This window comes from Callorhinus ursinus, unplaced genomic scaffold (genome assembly GCF_003265705.2).
Source record: "Callorhinus ursinus isolate GAN/ISIS: 27379988/994484 unplaced genomic scaffold, GSC_fseal_2.0 scaffold72, whole genome shotgun sequence".
In the NCBI taxonomy this organism is placed as follows: domain Eukaryota; kingdom Metazoa; phylum Chordata; class Mammalia; order Carnivora; family Otariidae; genus Callorhinus; species Callorhinus ursinus.
Window position 1 is genome coordinate 2040602 of NW_027397134.1, and position 19239 is coordinate 2059840.

Here is a 19239-nt window from a genome sequence, read left to right on the forward strand (position 1 = left end):
TCGAGCCGGTTGGAAACATTTTATTTCTAATTAGGTACATTTGTTTTTAATATCCAGTTTACAGAACAGAAGGACCTCCCTGTAATGAATAGGGAGCTGGAAGGGGGGCTTGCTGGGTCCATCACCTGACCCAGCAAAGGGGTCTGGGGCTCTGCGGGGATCAGAAAGCCCCTAGACCAAAACTCACAGCTCTGGGGCCAGCACATCCTCTGTCCCTGCGATTAATCAACAAAGAAGCATTGGAGAAAATGCAGAACTGGATGCTGGTCGAAACTTACAATAATGATTACGGCAATTTTTTTAAGCACTTACTCTTTCTAAGGCACTTGTGCTAAGCATTTTACTGCTCCAAACGCCATTGCTAATGATGATCATAATCGGTTAGCATTTACTGAGTAGTAGCCTCATGCCGGGCACTTTGAGTGCGGGATTTACTTTAATCCTCACAAGAAACCTTTTTTTTAGGTAGATTCAATCCCTCGTTCTCAATTCGATAATCCAAAAAGCTTTGAAAACTTCAAGTATTTAAATAACACATTTGGCAGCAAATCTGACCTAACCTGACATGAGGTTCTCTGGGGTCTTTAAGGACATCTGGCAGGCACGCTCTACTGCCAGGATGCCACAGGAATGGTCAAGGGCGCTGGCCCAGCCAGCAGGTGCAGTCTCGAAGATCTGAACGAGATCTGACCCAGAGAGATTTGGTGAGGGCTTCTGGACATGACCTGTGTTTCACACAGGTGAGAAAATAAATTCAGCAGTGAAATAACTCAGCCCCTGGGTCCCATAGCTTGCGGGGGGTGGATGTGAGCCCATGGCTTCCCATTACCCTGTTGAGAGCAACAGCCCTGGGAGCCCCCACATGCTCATTTCTTCACCCTCGGTCCTGGTGTGAGGCTGAGTGTCCTGAGTAGGACTAGAACCCAAGACATTGTGTTATTGCCCCATCCCTGTGCCTGTTCAGCAAACTGGCCAGAGTGTTTGTTGACTGACTAAGTGACCTCATAGTCTTCACCATGAAGGATTGAGCTTGGAGTTACCTAGTCACTGAACTGGAAGGGACCTCAGACAATGTGGAATGTACAGGTAAAACCTTGGGGAGGTTTTCATATAAAATGCGGAAGTCCGAACCCTACCCAGACCCAGGGGATCGGAATTTCCAAGGATGTGGCCCAGGAATCTGCATTTTCAATTCCTCTCCCATCACGATCTGAGGATGAGCAGTTCAGATCCTAGGCTGGCATTTTGGAGGCTAATCACCTCATCACCCACCACCTTCCCTTGTGTGAATCTTCTAACCGACCTCCCTGATGGAGAGATGCTTGGCCTATTTTTGTTTGTATACCTCCAGTGACGGGAAGCTTAGCACTCACATAGCTATTAAGCCCAAATGTGAACGTTAGGAAACATCCCAAAGGTGATCCCTAGAGCCCTGCAGAAGGAACAACTGCCCCTGCACAGGGGGCAGTTAACTTGATTGGAAGCAGAAGAGACAAACATTTATGTGTGCGGATAGGGGCTGGGGCCGGACCCTGGCACATTTGGAAATTATCATTCGAGTGAGGGAACAGTAACGGGGCTTCAAACAAAGCATGCCTTGTCATATTTGCACCTATGACCAGTGGATTAGATTAGATGGCATCAGACAGAGTTTACCCAACCGATGGTCAGAAGATCCCAGCTCTTACCATACGATCCAGCAATTGCACTACTGGGTATTTACCACAAAGATACAAATGTAGGTATCCGAAGGGGTACGTGCACCCCAATGTTTATAGCAGCCTATGTCCACAATAGCCAAACTGTGGAAAGAGCCAAGATGTCCATCGACAGATGAATGGATAAAGAAGATGGGGTATATATACACAATGGAATATTATGCAGCCATCAAAAGGCATGAGATCTTGCCATTTGCAACGACGTAGATGGAACTGGAGGGTGTTATGCTGAGTGAAATAAGTCAATCAGAGAAAGACATGACCTCACTGATATGAGGAATTCTTAATCTCAGGAAACAAACTGAGTGTTGCTGGAGTGGTGGGGGGTGGGAGGGATGGGGTGGCTGGGTGATAGACATTGGGGAGGGTATGTGCTATGGTGAGCGCTGTGAACTGTGCAAGACTGTTGAATCACAGATCTGTACTTCTGAAACAAATAATGCAACATATGTTAAGAAAAAAGAAAAAGAAGAAGATAGCAGGAGGGGAAGAATGAAGGGGAGTAAGTCAGAGGGGGAGACGAACCATGAGAGACGATGGACTCTGAAAAACAAACTGAGGGTTCTAGAGGGGAGGGGGGGTGGGGGAATGGGTTACCCTGGTGATGGGTGTTAAGGAGGGCACGTTCTGCGTGGAGCACTGGGTGTTATGCACAAACAATGAATCATGGAACACTACATCAAGAACTAATGATGTAATGTATGATTAACAGAACAATTAAAAAATTAAAAAATAAATAAAAAATAAAAGTCTTTATTAAATGCTTTTTAAAACTCAAAAAAAAAAAAAGAAGATCCCAGCTCTGCCCATAACTTCTTTGTGACCTCATGCAAGTCACCCAAGCTCTACAAGCCTCAGTTTCCTCTTCTGTAAAAGGTAACAATTACGTCTCAGGGATGTACAGACAGAATCCTTGCAGGAAAGAGATAGCAGAGTTCAAATTTGGACCATTTCATAAAGAGACTATTCACCAAAAAGGGGCAGGATATAGAGGAAACCACCAGGAATGGGGCAACACCCCAAGTTTAGTAATAGTGGGGAGCTGTTTCCACCCCCCAGGGTCTGAAGGTGATCAGAGGGATGGAGGGATCACTGGTACCTGGAGGAAGGGCGGCCTGGCAGGCGTTGCTGAGGCCTTTGGGCAAGTGAGGAAGACAGCGACAGGACAAGGGAGGAAATACCCTGCCTCTGTCTTGCCCCGCCCTGAGGTCTCCCACGGGGCTCCCTATTGGCTCCCCCAGCCAGAAGTTGGAGGTCAAGGGGGTGCAGTTGATAAAGCCCACGGAAGACAGCTTCCTGGGTACGCAGCAGAAGGAAGAAGGTGCAGAGAGGATCCAAATACAAAGCACATGCGGGCTGAAGATTTAATGACCAAGCAGTGCTCAGAAGCTGGCACCAACCTGGATGCGAGTGCCAGCCACCGAAGGTAAGGACTCTCCCGCCTTCCCACCTCTACAGTCTCTGACATTGATCAACACCCCAAACAGAACACCTGGCTGGAGACACCTCGGGTCAGGCCCTCGGGGGGCTGGGGGTCCCCACCAAGTGGCCGATCCCGTGCACCGCACAGGGCGTGGCTTCTGCAGGGAGGCGGGCAGGTTGGAGGCTCGCGCCGCTGGGGCTGTTTGTGAAGTTCCGGCTGCATGTAGCTCCGAGCTGTCGAAATCAAGAGGCTGACATTTAACATGCAGCAGCTCCCCGTGATGGATAAATATTAAACACAGCACGACTGACAAGACTAAGTAAATATCTATTAGTCTCCGAGATGGAGTCTGCAGGCGCAAGGAGAGGGTGTCCTAATTGTTCACCCTTCTCATAATATTAAATAAGCATCTCGCCAGACTTCAGGCAAGAGGACTTGCCTGGCTTGGCTCTCTTTTGCTCTCGCACTCTCTCTCTCGTTCTGTCTTTATTTCACTTATATTAAGTTGAAAAATCGTACATATTTTTGAGGTCAGCCAAAAGGGAAAAAGTAGCCTTTGGAAAAGTTAGCATTTCTAGGACTCTCTTTCAAAGATGAGAATAAAAGGTAAAACTGCAAGAGATCCCAGAGAGGATCTAATTCAACGTGTCACTTTACACGTGATAAAAAATATGTAAAGAATGAAGGCCAAGGAGCAAAATGATGGCAAAAAAACCACCCACAAGTCAATTCTAATTCGTATGAATGTATATGCATGTGTGTGTGTATATATATAGTGTGTATACACACACACACACACACACACACACACACAGCAAACTGGCCAGAGTAAGACCATTGCCTGTATTAGTTATCTACTGCTCTGTAACCAATAGCTCGCAGATACTGTGGGTCAGAAGTCCAGCCCAGCTTTGCTGGATCCTCTGCTTGAGGATCTCCCCTGAGGCTGTTGTCAAGATGTTACTCAGGACTGCAGGCTCCTCTCCAGAGGCTCCTGGGGAAGGCCCCACTTCCAAACTCCCCTGCTTGCTGGCAAAATTCTGTCCCTTGAAGGCTGAGGAAGGAGAACCTCAGTTTCTTGCTAGCTGTTGGCTAGAGGCTGTGCTCAGTTCCTCACCACGTGGGCCTCTCCATAGGACAGTTTGCAACGTGACTGCTTGCTTCGTCAAAGCCAGCAAGAGAGAGATTATCTCAGCAAGATGGTCCTTACTGTCTTATGTAACATAATCATGGGAGTGACATGGCATCCCCTTTGCTCCCGCTCTATTGGCTTAGAGGCATCACAGGTCCTGCCCACACCCAAAGGGAGGGTGTCACACAAGGTTGTGAGTACTAGGAGGTGGGGCTCATGGGGGCCACCTTAAAGTTTGTCCTCCATGTTGCCTAAGGAGCTTATGTTCCAGTTCAGGAGGCAGACACCCAAAGTAGAGAAAGAAAATCATTACTAATGGTGAAAAATGTCCAAAAGGAAATCACTGGGGTGCTTGACGGAAGCTGGCAAAGGGCCATTTCTGGGAGAATAGGGAGACAGGAGGAGCTCCTTTGGACAGGGCTCCAGAAACAGCCTCTCAGGGATGGAACATTTTAGTGACTTGAAGAATGGAAAGGACCCACCCTTGTCCAGAAAAAAAGCACTCCAGGCAAAGGGAATGGCAAAAGCAAAAAAGGCAGGAAGGAGGGCGGCATGGCAGGAGGGCAGAGAGCTCAGTGAAGGGTGGTTTGGGATGTGGCTAAGAAGTGGGCGGGGTCAGGCCGTATAGGGGCTTGCAGACTGGGGGGTCATTTGGAAATGATGCTTAGGATGATGAGCATACGTTCCTAGCCTGAGGCCGCCATACCAAAGTACCACAAGCCGGGGGGCTTTAAACAGCATGAATCTAGTCCCTCACAGCTCTGGAGGCTAGACATCAAAACTCCAGGTGTCAGCAGGGCCAGGCTCCCTCTGAAGGCACTGGGGGTGAACCTGTTCCATGCCTCTCTCCAGCCCCCGGTGCTGCCAGCAATCCTTGCTGCTCCTTAGCAAGTACACACGCCACTCCAATTTCTGTCTGTGTTGTCACTGTGTGTTCCCTCCCTGCATGCATGTCTGTGTCCCTTCTGTCTTAGGAGGACATCAGTCATGTTGGACAGAGGGCCCGCCCTGCTCCAGTGCAGCAAAGATCCTATTTCCAAATGAGGTCACAGACACAGGTACCAGAGGTTAGGGCTTCAACGTATCTTTTTGGAGGGGTGCAAACCGATCCACGACAGGCAGTTACTAGAAGGTTTGAAACAGAGGAATGACCCTTTTGAAAGAGCCCTTTGGTTATGGTCAAGAAAGTACACTTTGGGGGCATGAGGAGCAGTTAGAATAGGGGGCTTATCCAGATCCTAGTGATGAACATCCAGACTGTGATGAAGACAGTGCAGCTGAGGGTGGGAGAGCAATGGCAGGGAAGCCATGGCCAAGCAGGTACAGGTGCACTGGGGGGTGGGTGCGTCCTTTGGGAAGGATAAGGAGCAGCATCCCCCATCTGTGACCTCCTTCCTGCCATGATGTGACCTCTCAGGATCACAGAAGCAATAGCAGGAGGAGGGGTGCAGGGGACACACACAGGAGAAGGGCCGTGTGGGGCTGTGTACAAATATTTCATGTCTCCTTCTTCCAAACAGAACCGAACTGAAGAGAATGAACAGACATAAGTGGAAGTGATATGCATCACTTCTGGGAGGAGCATAGCATTTGCCAGGCCCCTATGCCCTCTACTCTGGGGATGGAAGCATCTCCAGGGCTGACCCTGGAGCCAACCCAGCTTCCCAGGCATGTGAGCTGCACGGCCACCCAGGATTCCACACTCAGAAGCGCCTGTGCTTGGTCTAATTCTCCATTTGGCCATCTTTGAGTTCTTAGTAACTTAGGAGCCATGTTTGCATTCTCATTTTTCAATGAACCCTGCAAATTTTGTAGTTCGTCCTGCCCCAGAGTGAAGACAGCACTGAGCAGAGCCTTAGCCAACCTGTGGGAACACACCTCCTAGACCAGAAATTGACATTTATCTTAAGCCCCAGAGATCAGGGGGTTGTTTTGTTCCTGGAACTTAGCTCAGCCTGCCCTCACTGCTTCTGGAGGCAACCTCAAGACCCAGGGCTTCTGGAGAGGAGAAGAAGGAGTCTGGATGGGAAAGATGGAAGCTGAGTGTGAGCTCCCCCTTCCTGAGTTCCAAGCTCTGGGTGAGATTGCTTGGGAGGGATTTTTGTTCTTATCCCAAGAGCTGCCATGTTCCTCACTCAGTCTATGCTACATTGGTGTAAGTAGTAGTCAAAGGTGTCTGAGAGGGTGAACAGACGTGGGTCCCCTTACTGGCTGTGTGACCTTGGGCAGGTGGCTCAACATCTCCAGACTCAAATTCCTCGCCTGTGGAGTGGGACTGACAGTGGCCGTTTCTCCCCCATTGGGCCACTGTGATGATCCACGTCCATGCCGTTTTTGCTCTCGGTTTTGTTGTTGACTAATGGAGAGCGGGCAGCTTCCCCCAAAGCTGATTTCTCTGTCTGATGCCTCTGAGTCTCACGCAGGAGGTGAGCGTGGACCAATCTGGGGACTTTCTCCATGGAAGCATTTAGAAAAGGGAACATGCAGCAAGGAAGAGGTTCGCTGGAGGGGTCCAGCAAGCCAAGAGGTGCAGAGGCGAGCACCCCTGGGACCAAAGCTCAGGCTGGAGCTGAGGACCGCCATCCAGGTGCTGATATTGCCACTGCACAAAGGGAAGGAAGGAAGGCCGGCCCTAAGCCCCTCTGGACATCTCTAACACGCCTGGGTCCACACTGCGATCTCACCTCAGAAACTGGCTGCTTCACTGTACCATGCAAGCTTTCTGCAGAGCAGTAGCCGGTGAATCTGCCCTCTCTGTCATGCTGTGCCCTTCACACCAGTCACTAACATGGTCAATTCCCATGCACGTCTATTTCAAGGTTAACATTTGCCTTCGTAGGTGACTTTCTCGGCTCTCTATCATCAGAAATCCCTAACTGTGCAAGGTAAGCCTGGATGGCATAGCTCAGAACACACAATTCAATATCCTCTCCCCTATCATGATCTGATGATATCAACTCAGATCCTGGGCTGACATTTGGGAGACCAATCATCTCATCCTCCCTCCATCTCCACTTGTTGTTCAGCTTCCTCAAAAGAGAGATGTTTGGTCTGTTTTTTATTTGTGTGCCTCCAATGATGGGGAGCTCATTCACTCTCATAGCTATTGAGCTGAAACCTAAGCCTTGTGAAATACCCCAATGCTGATCCCTGGAGCCTTGCAGAAGGAGCAAATGCTCCTGCACAGGTTAACTTGACTGGGGCAGAATAGATGAGCGTGCATATGTGTGGACAAGGGCTGGAGAAAGGGCTGGGCTGTCCTCTAACACATAATTCATTGCTCACGGACCTGAAGTCATCGATCACTTTTATGTGCCTTTAAGGACCTCCGACCTCCTCTGTCCTTCAAAATCTTACTCTGTGCTCTGCCTCATCCTATAAGCAGGGGTGAGTCTCCTCAGTTCAGGAGCAGAATCAAAATTTTTACAAATGCCCATACCAACTGAGTTATCCCAGAGTGTATCCAGCTCTGCACAGGGTCACTGCAAAAACCCCTGTTGTTGGTAAAGCAGTGAGATTCTAAATAAATTGGTTCACTGCCATGCCTGGTGTATCAGTTATCTATTGACATACTAAATGCTGTGTGACAAATAGTCTCAGCTGCTTACAATGATGAGCTTGTATTGCTCATGCATCTAGGGTGGTGAGCCAGGTGGTTCTGCTGGTCTCAGCTGGGGTCACGCACATGTCTGGGGTTTGGCTGGCTGTTGGCTGATCTAGGCTGGCCTCAGTTGGGGTAAGTCGGGCATCTCGGCTCTGCTCCACAGGTCTCTCATCCTCCAGAAGGCTGATTTCTACGTGTGCTTCCCCCAGTGAGCACAGGGGGCAGGAGAGAGCAAGCACAGCCATATGAGTGTATTTCAAGCCTTTGTATCCTCTGTGCTGACATCTTATTGGCCAAAGCAAGCCACGTGGGTGGTCCAGAGTAAGTGTTGGGAGGGTTCTACAAGGTCAAGTGGTAAAGGACAAGGATGCAGGATGCAGCGGGTACTGAAAGTTTGGGGTCATTGTTCAAATCTACCCCTATGAGACCAGGTTTGGACCACATTTCTTTCTAACAATATGGCAAGTCAAAGCAGGGTTGGTTGAAGTTTACACAAAACACCTCAAATGACCTCCTCTGGTTTGAGTGGCTGCTATTAATTCACAAGAAACCATGTCCAAAAGATGCTGGGTAGCTATGATTCAGCCATCCCACCACCAGCAATTTTTTATCCTAAGGAAGTCGTTGGGCAGTGGCCAAAGATGTACACATAGGGATGTTACCTTGGCTGAAAGTTGAAAATCCCAGTAAAAGACCAGTGAGCAAATAAGGGTACATTTATGCTATGGCCAAAGCAAGTTGCAAGGGAAATAAAAGCGAATATGTGGTTCCCTAGAAAGTAATAAATGATAGGGAAAGAAATAGGCAGGGGAGGGGGACAGATATGGGGAGCAGAAAGAAGGAGCTGGGGTGAAGACGTGACACCAGGGCTGTGACCTCAGGACCCTGGGGCAATGGCAGAATAGGGTTCCGGGCTGAGGGAACAGGATGTGCAAAGGCTCAGCCAGTGTGAAGAGTCCTGATGTTTTTGACTCTGCCACCACCTCTCTCCCTGTCCTTCTCCCTCCCACCTCTGTCCCTCCTCCTTCTGTCCACAAGCCTTGGCCTCCTGCCACCCCCGGCCCATCTTCCCGCATGGACACTTCTGCCATCAAGTCCTTTCCAATGGGTCCAAACAGCTTCCTTATTCTCCAGGCTGGAGGCCACCTTGGCTGCTCAAGGATCATTCCATTCCCCAGATGAGCCAGCCAGAGACGAAGACAGAGGGGCTGCCGCTGCACAGATCTGCTGGGATAGCCCTTCTAATTAAGGGCATTAGCCAATGTTCCCAATAGATGTATGACAGGAGGGAAGGGATCTGGGGGCAGCCTGGGACAGAGGAGACATAATGGGCTCTGCAAGCTGATTGCGGTAGCTTCCCCTGGCCCCGTCACTTACTTGCTTTGTGACCGTGGGCACGTCACTTTACCTCTCTGAGTCTCAGCCTTCCCCTGTAAATAAGAATGGTGCCCAGATACTATCAGTATTGTTGCTGTCGTTTCCTCCACCTTCCCCTTTCCCTGGCTCTGCATAGAACAAAACCACGCAGGCATTTCCACCGGGGCCCAAGGTTCTGTTTAGCATGCAGAAGCCCATGTTTTTCACAGACCCTCTTTTGAATTTTAGATTATAGATTTGATTAAGGATTCAAGATATTAGACTGAGAATACAAGCAACGTTCTGTTTCCTGCTGTGGATCCAGTTTTCTTCCCCCACCCCCTGTTCTTCTATTCCCTGGGCTTTGCTGGGTGGTGCCTGGGACACCGATGGCTGGCAGAGACTGTCCCCACACGCCCACTGCCCCAAGCCCCACCTTAGGGGTCCTGGTGAGGGTGGTGAGACAGCACCTTTGTAAAATCAGGCCTGTGTTCCCTCCTTTGTTCATTCATTTGCTAAATAGGAACTCAGCACTTAGCAGGCACTTATCAGCACCTGCAGGCAATGTGTTGGGAACAGGGAAGAGGGTGGGGGACAATAGCCAGCCCCAGAGCTGCCCTCCAGAACTCACCGTCCTAAGTGCAGTGTTGGTAACAGTGACAGCTCTTTACTAAGCGCTTGCCGTAGCACTACCCATGTATTTTCTCATTTCTTCCTCCTAAGAGTCAAACCCTTGCTATCCGTCTACACCTCCCTAAGCCCCTGCTTCAGAAGCAGGACAGGCTGGGCAGCCCAGGAGAGAAGGGGTCTCTTCCCGAAGGACAGAAGCAGCGAGGGACAGCCATGGCAGCACCTCCCCATGCCGGGCTGTGGGTAATGACTAGGGAGGGGGCACTGCTCAGTCCTACACGTCCACTGTGGACCACAGCAGGCTGAGACAGAGTCTCTGGGATTTGAGAAGTGTCCTCTGATCACCTGTGAGTGGCTCTGTGCCAGATGGCGCATGACAGCACTCTTCACATGGGGACGATGAAACAAACACAGAGAGCTCCCACTGTTGGCCAGGGCAAGGCTGGACATGTGGACTGATCATTACAGCAGCAATAATAAACATCTGGGTGTCTGCTCATGTGCCCACTTTATAGAAAGGGACACTGAGGCCCCAAGAATTTAAGTAACTTGTTTGATTCTCATGGCCAGCATGAGGTAGGGTGGGGACTTGAACTCAGATCTACGCCAGGCAAACGGTCAAGGCTGTCCCCACGGCCTCCAGAGCCACAAATGCTTGGAAGAAGAAGAAATGGTGTAGTCCCCATGCTCAAGAGCTGACAGTGGGTGCAACTTGCCAGGAGCCCGAGTCTGTGATTATGTTTACTTTTCTAATACTTTCTTATTTCATTGATTTTGACATATGTATACACCGTAAAACCATCACCACCCTCGAGATCATGAGCATACCAATTACCCCCAGAAATCTCCTCGGGCCACTTTGTAATCTCTCTCTGCTTTCAACCTCCACTCCCACCGCCCTCCGTCCCAGGCAACCCCTGATCTGCTTTCTGTCACGACAGGTTCCTTTGCCTCTTCTAGAATTCTGTATGAATGGAATCACACAACATGTAATCTTTTGTGTCTGGCTTCTTTCACTCGGCATAATACCCTAGAGGTTCATCCAACATTTAGCAAATATCAATAGTTCATTCCTTTTTATTGCTAAGTAGTATTCCGTTGTATAAGAGCGTCTATCTGTTGATCCATGAGCCTGCTGGGGAGCATTAGTTAGATTGTTTTCAGGTTTGAGCTATGACAGTTTTGGAGCTGTGAACATTGGTGTACTCTTTGTATGGACATACGCTTTTAGTTATCTTGGGTAAATAAAGTAGGAGTGGAATGGCTTGATTATCTGGTAGCGGTATGTTTTTAAAAATTTTTTGAGGGTTCCCCTTTCTCCGCATCCTTGCCAACATCTGTCGTTTCCTGACTTGTTAATTTTAGCCATTCTGACTGGTGTGAGGTGGTATCTCATTGAGGTTTTGATTTGGATTTCCCTGACGCCAAGCGATGTTGAACTCTTTTTCATGTCTGTTGGCCGTGGAGAAAGGGGAACCCTCCTACACTGTTGGTGGGAATGCAAGCTGGTGCAGCCACTCTGGAAAACAGTATAGAGGGTCCTCAAAAAGTTGAAAATAGAGCTACCGTACGACCCAGCAATTGCACTACTGGGTATTTACCACAAAGATACAAATGTAGTGATCCGAAGGGGTATGTGCACCCTGATGTTTATAGCAGCAATGTCCGCAATAGCCAAAGTGTGGAAAGAGCCAAGATGTCCATCAACAGATATGAGGAATTTTTAATCGCAGGAAACAAACTGAGGGTTGCTGGAGTGGTGGGGGGTGGGAGGGATGGAGTGGCTGGATGATGGACATTGGGGAGGGTGTGTGCTATGGTGAGCGCTGTGAATTGTGTTAGACTGCTGAATCACAGACCCATACCTCTGAAACAAATAATACATTATATGTTAAAAAAAAGAAGAAGATAGTAGGAAGGGAAAAATGAAGGTGGGGAAATCGGAGGGGGAGACGAACCATGAGAGACTATGGACTGTGAGAAACAAACTAAGGGTTCTGGAGGGGAGGGGGGTAGGGGAATGGGTTAGCCTGGTGATGGGTATTAAGGAGGGCACTTACTGAATGGAGCACTGGGTGTTATATGCAAAAAATGAATCATGGAACGCTACACCAAAAAATAAATAGAAAAAAAATTTTTTGAACCATTTTCTGAAGAGGCTGTGCTATTTCTATTCCTAACAGCAGGAGATGAGAATTCCAGTTTCTCCACGGCCTCACCAACACCTGGTAGGAACAGCCTTTGAAATTTTGGGTTTTCCAATAGGCATGCTGTTGTATCTCATTGTGATTTGAATTTGCATTCTCTTGATGATGAACATGTCAAGCATCTTTTCATGTGCTTATTTGTCACCTGTATAGCTTCTCTGCTTACATGCCTGAACAACCTTTTTTGGTCCATTTTGCTAAACAGACTTTTTCTTTGGAAGTAACTGTAGCATTGGTTTTGAGCAGGTGCCCATTTTTCAATCAGGTTTTTCATTTTCTTATTATTGACATTTGAGAGCTCTTTGTATATGCTAGATAAAAGCACTTTATCAGATGCATCTTGTGCAAATATTTTCTTCCAGTCTGTGTATACATACATTCCCTTAGCATTGGTTTTTCAAAGAGCAGTTCTTAATTTTTATAAGGTCCAGTGTAGCAATATTGTCTTTTATGGGACCATGATTTGAGTATTGTTTCAAAGATGCTTTGCCTAACCCAAGGTTGTAAAGATTTTTGTCTATGCAGTGGCCATTGCTGGTGCTCTTTCTTTCATGTTAAGAATTTATAATATAAGAATTTCATATTAAGAATATTAAATGAAGCCCTGTCACCCTCATATTCCCCTCTGGTGACAGGGCTTCGTTTAACATTTCTCATGGAGAAATTGTTTCAGCTTTCACGCATCCTTCTTTGGAAAACATTCCCCTTTGTTTTTGAAAAATATTTTCCCTGGACATAGAACTGTAGACGCATTTTTATTTTCTTTCCTTACTTTAAAGAGACTGCTTCACTGTGGAAGATGTTCAGGCATAATTTCTTCAAAGGTCTTCTGTCCCCTGCCTTCCTTCAGAGCTTCCAAGTACATGGGTATTGGGTTTCTTGAAGTTTCTTCTCAGCTTGTTAATGTTCCATTCCATTTTTAAATTCTCTTTTTCTCTGTGTTTGACTTAAATAGTTTTTTTTAATTTCTGTGTCTTCATGTTCACTAATATTTTCTGCTACAATGTCTAAGCTGCTGTCAATGCCAACCAGTCTATTTTTCATCCCAGACATATTTTTTCATTTCTGGAATTCATTTAATATCTTTCATGTCTCCACTTAATGTGCTCACTCTCCCCTCTAGGTTATTGAGCATATAAGAAATATAATTACAAAAGCCCTTTTAATGTTCTTGTCATTTCAGGGTCAGTTTCAACTGATTGATTTCCCTCCTTGTTATGAGCTATATGTTCCTACTTCTTTGCATGCCTGATAATATTTGGATCGTGGGCCACCTCTTGTGAATTTTACCTTTGCAATGGCTGGATATTTTTGTTATTTCTATAAATTTTGTTGAGGCTTTGTTCCTGGATGCACTTAAGTTACTTGGAAAGAGTTTGATCCTTTGAGGTCTTGCTTGTAAGCTTTGTCATGTGGGACCCAAGAAGTGTTTGGTTTGAGACTAATTATTGCCCACTACCAAGGCAATACCCTTCTGAGAGGTCTGCCTGAGCAGACAGGGGTTACTCCTGGATATGCCTTCAGTATACTTGTCTTCTCCTCAGGTCATTTACTCCTGAACATGTGCTGATAGGGATTTGGCTGAATACCAGAGGATAACCCTCTGTAAATCTCTATAGCTCTTTTTATTTGTAACCTTCTCCTGTCTGGTCTGCTGCTCTGCAAGCTGTAGCTTTCTTGGCCTCCTGGACACCAAGCCCCATCTCTGCAACCCAGGAACACCCCCAATCTGCTTGGGGTTCCCCCTCTCTGTGCCATGGCTTGGAATCTCTCTCCAAGCAATAAGCTGGGGTAATTGTAAGGCTCCCCTAGAGGGCTTGCCATATCTCTGGGACCGGTGTTCTTTGTTGGCTGGTGTCCACTGTCTTGAAAACCATTGTTTCATATTATTTTTATTTGTTTTCTGATGCGAGGGTAAATCCAAGCCCTGTGGCTTTATCTTGGCTGAGAGCAAAAGTCCTTGTATAGCCAAGTTTGGGTAAAAGAAAAAAATGTGAGGAGGGTCTCTGAAATTGGTGTCATCTTGGCTCTTATTTGGTACCAGACCCTCCAATGGGCCCTCTGCATGGATCATCTCTCCCCAGTGCTAGTGGGTGGTGCTCTACCTACTTGCAGAGCAGGTAATGGAGGACCTAGGATTTTGTGGGAGCTGTCCAAGGTTACAGAACAGGTATTTGAATACAGGTCTGTCTGATTATACTTGCCCTTTTACCTCACCACCTTGCTGTTCACTCACGGGTCAGACTGACTGAATGAATGAATGAATGGTTGGATGAATTAATGAAGTGGTAGGATGAAGTATGTGCATGCATGCAGGAGCATTTAGCATGCCTATGGGTCCCCTCATTTCTCATAAATAATCAAAAATGCCAGTGCTAGATGGGAACACTTATAGATCATTTTGACCCATTTGAGAATCACAAGGAAAGCAAGGAATTTATCTAAAGCCACACAGCCAGGGAATCAGCCCTGAAATAAAATCACCCCTCCTGCTCTTCTTTTTCAAATGAGGCTCATAGAGCAAGAACAGAATTCCGACTCTGTATGTGTGTGTAGATAATATTTGGCTTTAAAGATGTATTCAAATATGTCTCTTTCACCCAGGCTTGCAAAACAGTCAGGTTTTATTTGGACAAATTAAGCTTGAGTGCATGGCCCAGCTCTGGGTGAGGGGAGAGAGGTCAGAGCTAACAAGGAGAAATAAAGCAGGGATGTTCGGTTAGGCTGTGTCGAGGCTTATTTAGAAAACATGTTCAGTCCACTTTCCCCTGCAGCTGTAACTTAATCTGGAAAGCTCCCCTCCCAGACTCACTCTAGGCTGCTCTCACTCTGTTGACCTGCTGGGACTGTTTCCTTAGAAAGCCAGTTTGGAAGCAAAACCATTAAAAATGGGTTGCATTAAGGGACCTTCCAGTTCAAGCTGAGAGGGACCTAGGAATGAACAGGAGTGCTGGAATGAGATACAGTCCAGTCTGGGTACAATAACGTATTAATTGGGACTCTTTCTGTCGTAGATTATATGATCCCATTCAAACTAAATTAACATATATATATGTGTGTAGACATACACACACTTATATATATATATACCATACTTTATATATATAATCTGTTCCTATAACTGCAAAGTCTGGGGTAGAGTACTTGCAGATAGGCTGAATCCCACTGTTTTTGTTCCCTTTGAAAATAATGATATCATTGTCATTACCAAATGATCTGTTGTTTAGAATGAGATTTTTGAAATATGCTAAAAAAGTGGGAAAAACATAAAAATCTCCCCAAACCTGTCATCCAGTAGTAACCAGCCTTTGGTTATGGAGCTTTGTTATTTTAAACGTCCTTAAGATTGCTAGGTATGTAAATACCATAAATTCTTATGTTTGCCCCTTTTTTCCTGATTCTAAAATCAATAAACACTCATGGCAAAACATTTGGGAAAGAGAAAAGTATGGAGTGGAGATAATCAGAATCCAACTAAGAACATCGTTTCTGTTGACCTTGTGGGATTTGCTTTTAACTCTCCACTGCCTTTGTGTGGGTGATTATATAATGTATAGCATACAGCATCATGATATGAATATATAGATGAGTAATTGAAAATATATCAATATTATTCAGTTCTTTATACTATCACTGTGTTATATTCAATCATTCATTATATATATTTAGTGTATATTTGGTTATTCAATATATATTATTGAACACATATTCAATTTCTAATTATTTATTCAATATAAATTAGTTTGAATATATATATTCAATGTATATTCAATACATATATATGTGTCTATATTGAGAGAGAGAGAGACATTAACTTTGGGTCATTTAAGGATCCCAGACAAAAGGCTAACAGTTAGATGTCACCTAATATCTACCGCTTGGCAACCAATTGATCTCTCTTGATTTAAATAAAGCCCAGTGACTCAGGCCATCCAATGCCAGTTTTATATTTAGAAAACAACTTCTCAACTTCTTGAGTAGTAAAAGTAGCTTTTGTGCCTCTCTCTGAAGCTTTGCTGGTGTGGACGGAAAGCATGCCATGTGGTTTCACGCCCTCTCCCAGTGAGTGCCCCGCCACCATCCACGCCCCACGTCAGTGTTTCCACCACCGTTGCTGACAAGGTCTGAGATGCAATGGTTATGTTTTATGAATTATTCATGTGTCCAGGGAGCGGTGAGCATAGGGTGAAGGAGGACCTAAGTGTCCAGGGCTCTGTTCCGATCCAGCAATGGCCCAGAAAGCCTCCTTGAGCCTGGACTTCTTCGCTGACACCACTAAAGTGATCCTTGAGCCCCAGTCGTGTTCTACTTTAAAGGTATACGGACACATCCTGCTCCTGGAGGCTTGGAGACAATCTGCTCCTATTTGAGCAAATTTGGCTTGGTGGGGAGACTGGGGTGATGACCAGCTGAACTTTGCACACTCTTTTAAGGACAGTTGGCTGGGAGAAAGCTTGGTTAAGAATTCTGTACATCCTTGCTCCTCCCTGAGCATGTGAGGAGCTGCTTCTGGGGCTGGGGCGGACGTCGGGAATGAGAGGCCTTCCACAAATCCCTTTCAATCATACTGCTCTGTTTTTAACCTGTCTAGCACTTGCTAATCTCCCTTTTCAGCAGCAAGCAGGCTTCAAACACAGAACTTTGAGCAAGACGTGGCATCTGACCAGCCACCTATAATAACGTGGTATTACTGTATTCTTGTATACCCACTCAAGGGTACCTTGACTGTAAGATACATCGTTATCTTTGCCTACACCTAAGAAAGAAAAAGGATCCCAATTCATTGTGAAAGACCATTCATTATAAATTACATCCCATTTCAAAGCTGCGTTTAAAATGTAAAAGAGAGACAAAATAAATGCAAACTAACAACAGCAAAACCCTGTATATCCTATTAATGGCAAAATTCAATATTGTCACTGCTTTTATACTTGTGGTTGACTTCTATTTATGGCTGGTGATGAAGGCTTTCCATTTCAAGTGGTCACATAAATTAGCTTTTGGAATCAGTATGTTTTATAAAGAAAATATTAAAATTGCATTATATTATTTCATTTTAGTAATTTAATTGTAATGGGGCACCTGGGCGGCTCAGTCGGTTAAGTGTCCAACTCTTGATTTTGGCTCAGGTTGTGATTTCAGGGTTATGAGATTGAGCTCCAAGTCAGGCTCCATGCTCGGTGTGCAGTCTGCTTGATATTCCCTCTCTCTCCCCCTCTGCCCCTTCCCCTCCTCATGCTATAAATACATACATACATACATAAAATCTTTTAAAAATAAATAATTTAATTATAATAATTTAATTTTATTTCATAAAAATTGCTATAAATTAAATTAGATATAAAATACGTGTGTTCGTTAAATAAACACATTTATTTATTTAAGGAAAAATCTTAAGCAAATTATAGCATTGCTGATACAGAGAATGCCAGCTGGATTATGAACTGAAGGTTGGGAATCCCCACTACAAATGATTTGGCAAAGCATGGGCACTTAATTACATAGTCTGCAAGCCTTTCTGGATACTGGGTGGTGGGGAGTCTCTTGTGACTGGAGGTACCCTATTTTGTTTATTTCCACCTTTCTGGTAGGTGGGGAAACTCAGATGGAGGAGTTTGGACCTGACCTCAGGAATCTAGCTGGACTCTGCACCACCACCCACCTGTTCCTGTTCCAGGGGAGAAGTCAGCCATAGAGAAGCTCCCTCAGTTGTATTTCCTCTCTTTCTCTCCCAGGGCCACACACTAAGCCATACTATTCACTGCACTATTCAGACGGAATCTCTTGCTGGATCCAAACCAAGAAATGGTTTAGGTGCAAAAACTTTTGGATCATCATTTAGCCATTCTTGAGTTCTGAATTTTGATTTGTCCATTTGTAGACTGGAAAACCTCTAAGTATTTTTTTTTTCCAAGAAGGGCCTATGAGGGGCACCTGGCTGGCTCAATTGGTGGAGCATGCACCACTTGAACTCCGGGTCATGAGTTCAAGCCCCATGTGGGGTGTGGAGATTACTTAAATAAAACTTAAAAAAAAGAAGGGTAGATGAGGATATGTTTGTTTGTTTGTCTTTCAAATCTCTAAATGTGTAAGAATTTTTTTTCTGTTGCTTTCATATACTAAAAACAGCTTGGCTGGGTATAAAATTCTTGGGTCACAACTTTTATCCTTTTACTATTCCCTTCCGGGGAACTTTATTTTTGCAGAGAAGAAATCTCAGTCTTTTGAAGGCAAAATGATTCTTTTAATGTTTAATGTTTCCTGTTTAAATTGTTATAGGATTTTTAGTTTACCTTTGAGATTCAAAGCCAGAATCCATCTAGCTATGGTTGTCTTTTTACTATTTATTTATAATGTGATGATGCTTTTCAAGACTCATTCTCAAGATTTTTTAAACTCTGGGATGGTTCTTTCTGTTACATCTTTGATGAATGCTGAAGCTATCATGACCCCCTTTCAGAGGTTATTATAATTAATTGGGATTTGTCCCATAGTACAATTTGGGTGATTCCTGGCACCCACTATATGCTCAAAATTTTAAACCCCTTTTCTATTTCCTTCATATTCATTTTGGGATAATTGGGCTTCTTATCAGAATAAAATTGATATTTATTCATAAATTGGTGTCACCCATGATTATTTACATCAGACCCTCACTATTGTGTCCAAGACAGGACACTTTATGATCTCCTGGAACACATTAGACAACTCCAACTCAATGAGAGGGGCCTTGAGATTTTACCAGAATCTCTAGGAAGGCATCAGGCTCTTAGTCTCATACAAACAAACAGCAGACTCTCACGAAGCATTTTGAGAAAGAGATATTCATTCTGAACTTTCAGTGATCGAGAAGGCATAAAAATTCAGCAACACATAAATTCTTTCTTTCTACAAGTGCAATTAAGCTTGCTCAGCAAATGTAAACAGGATAAAAGAGTATATCTTAAGAGAGGAAGAACTTTTTTCAAGCAGTTATTAAGACCCATCTACAAATTGCATATATGTTAATTATAAATCAAGTACTCTAGAAACTCCCATTGATAAATGATTTCTATGCAAATTATAAGTCTCTTTTTTTAATTTTTTTATTGTTATGTTAATCACCATATATTACATCATTAGTTTTTGATGTAGTGTTCCATGATTCATTGTTTGTGCATAACACCCAG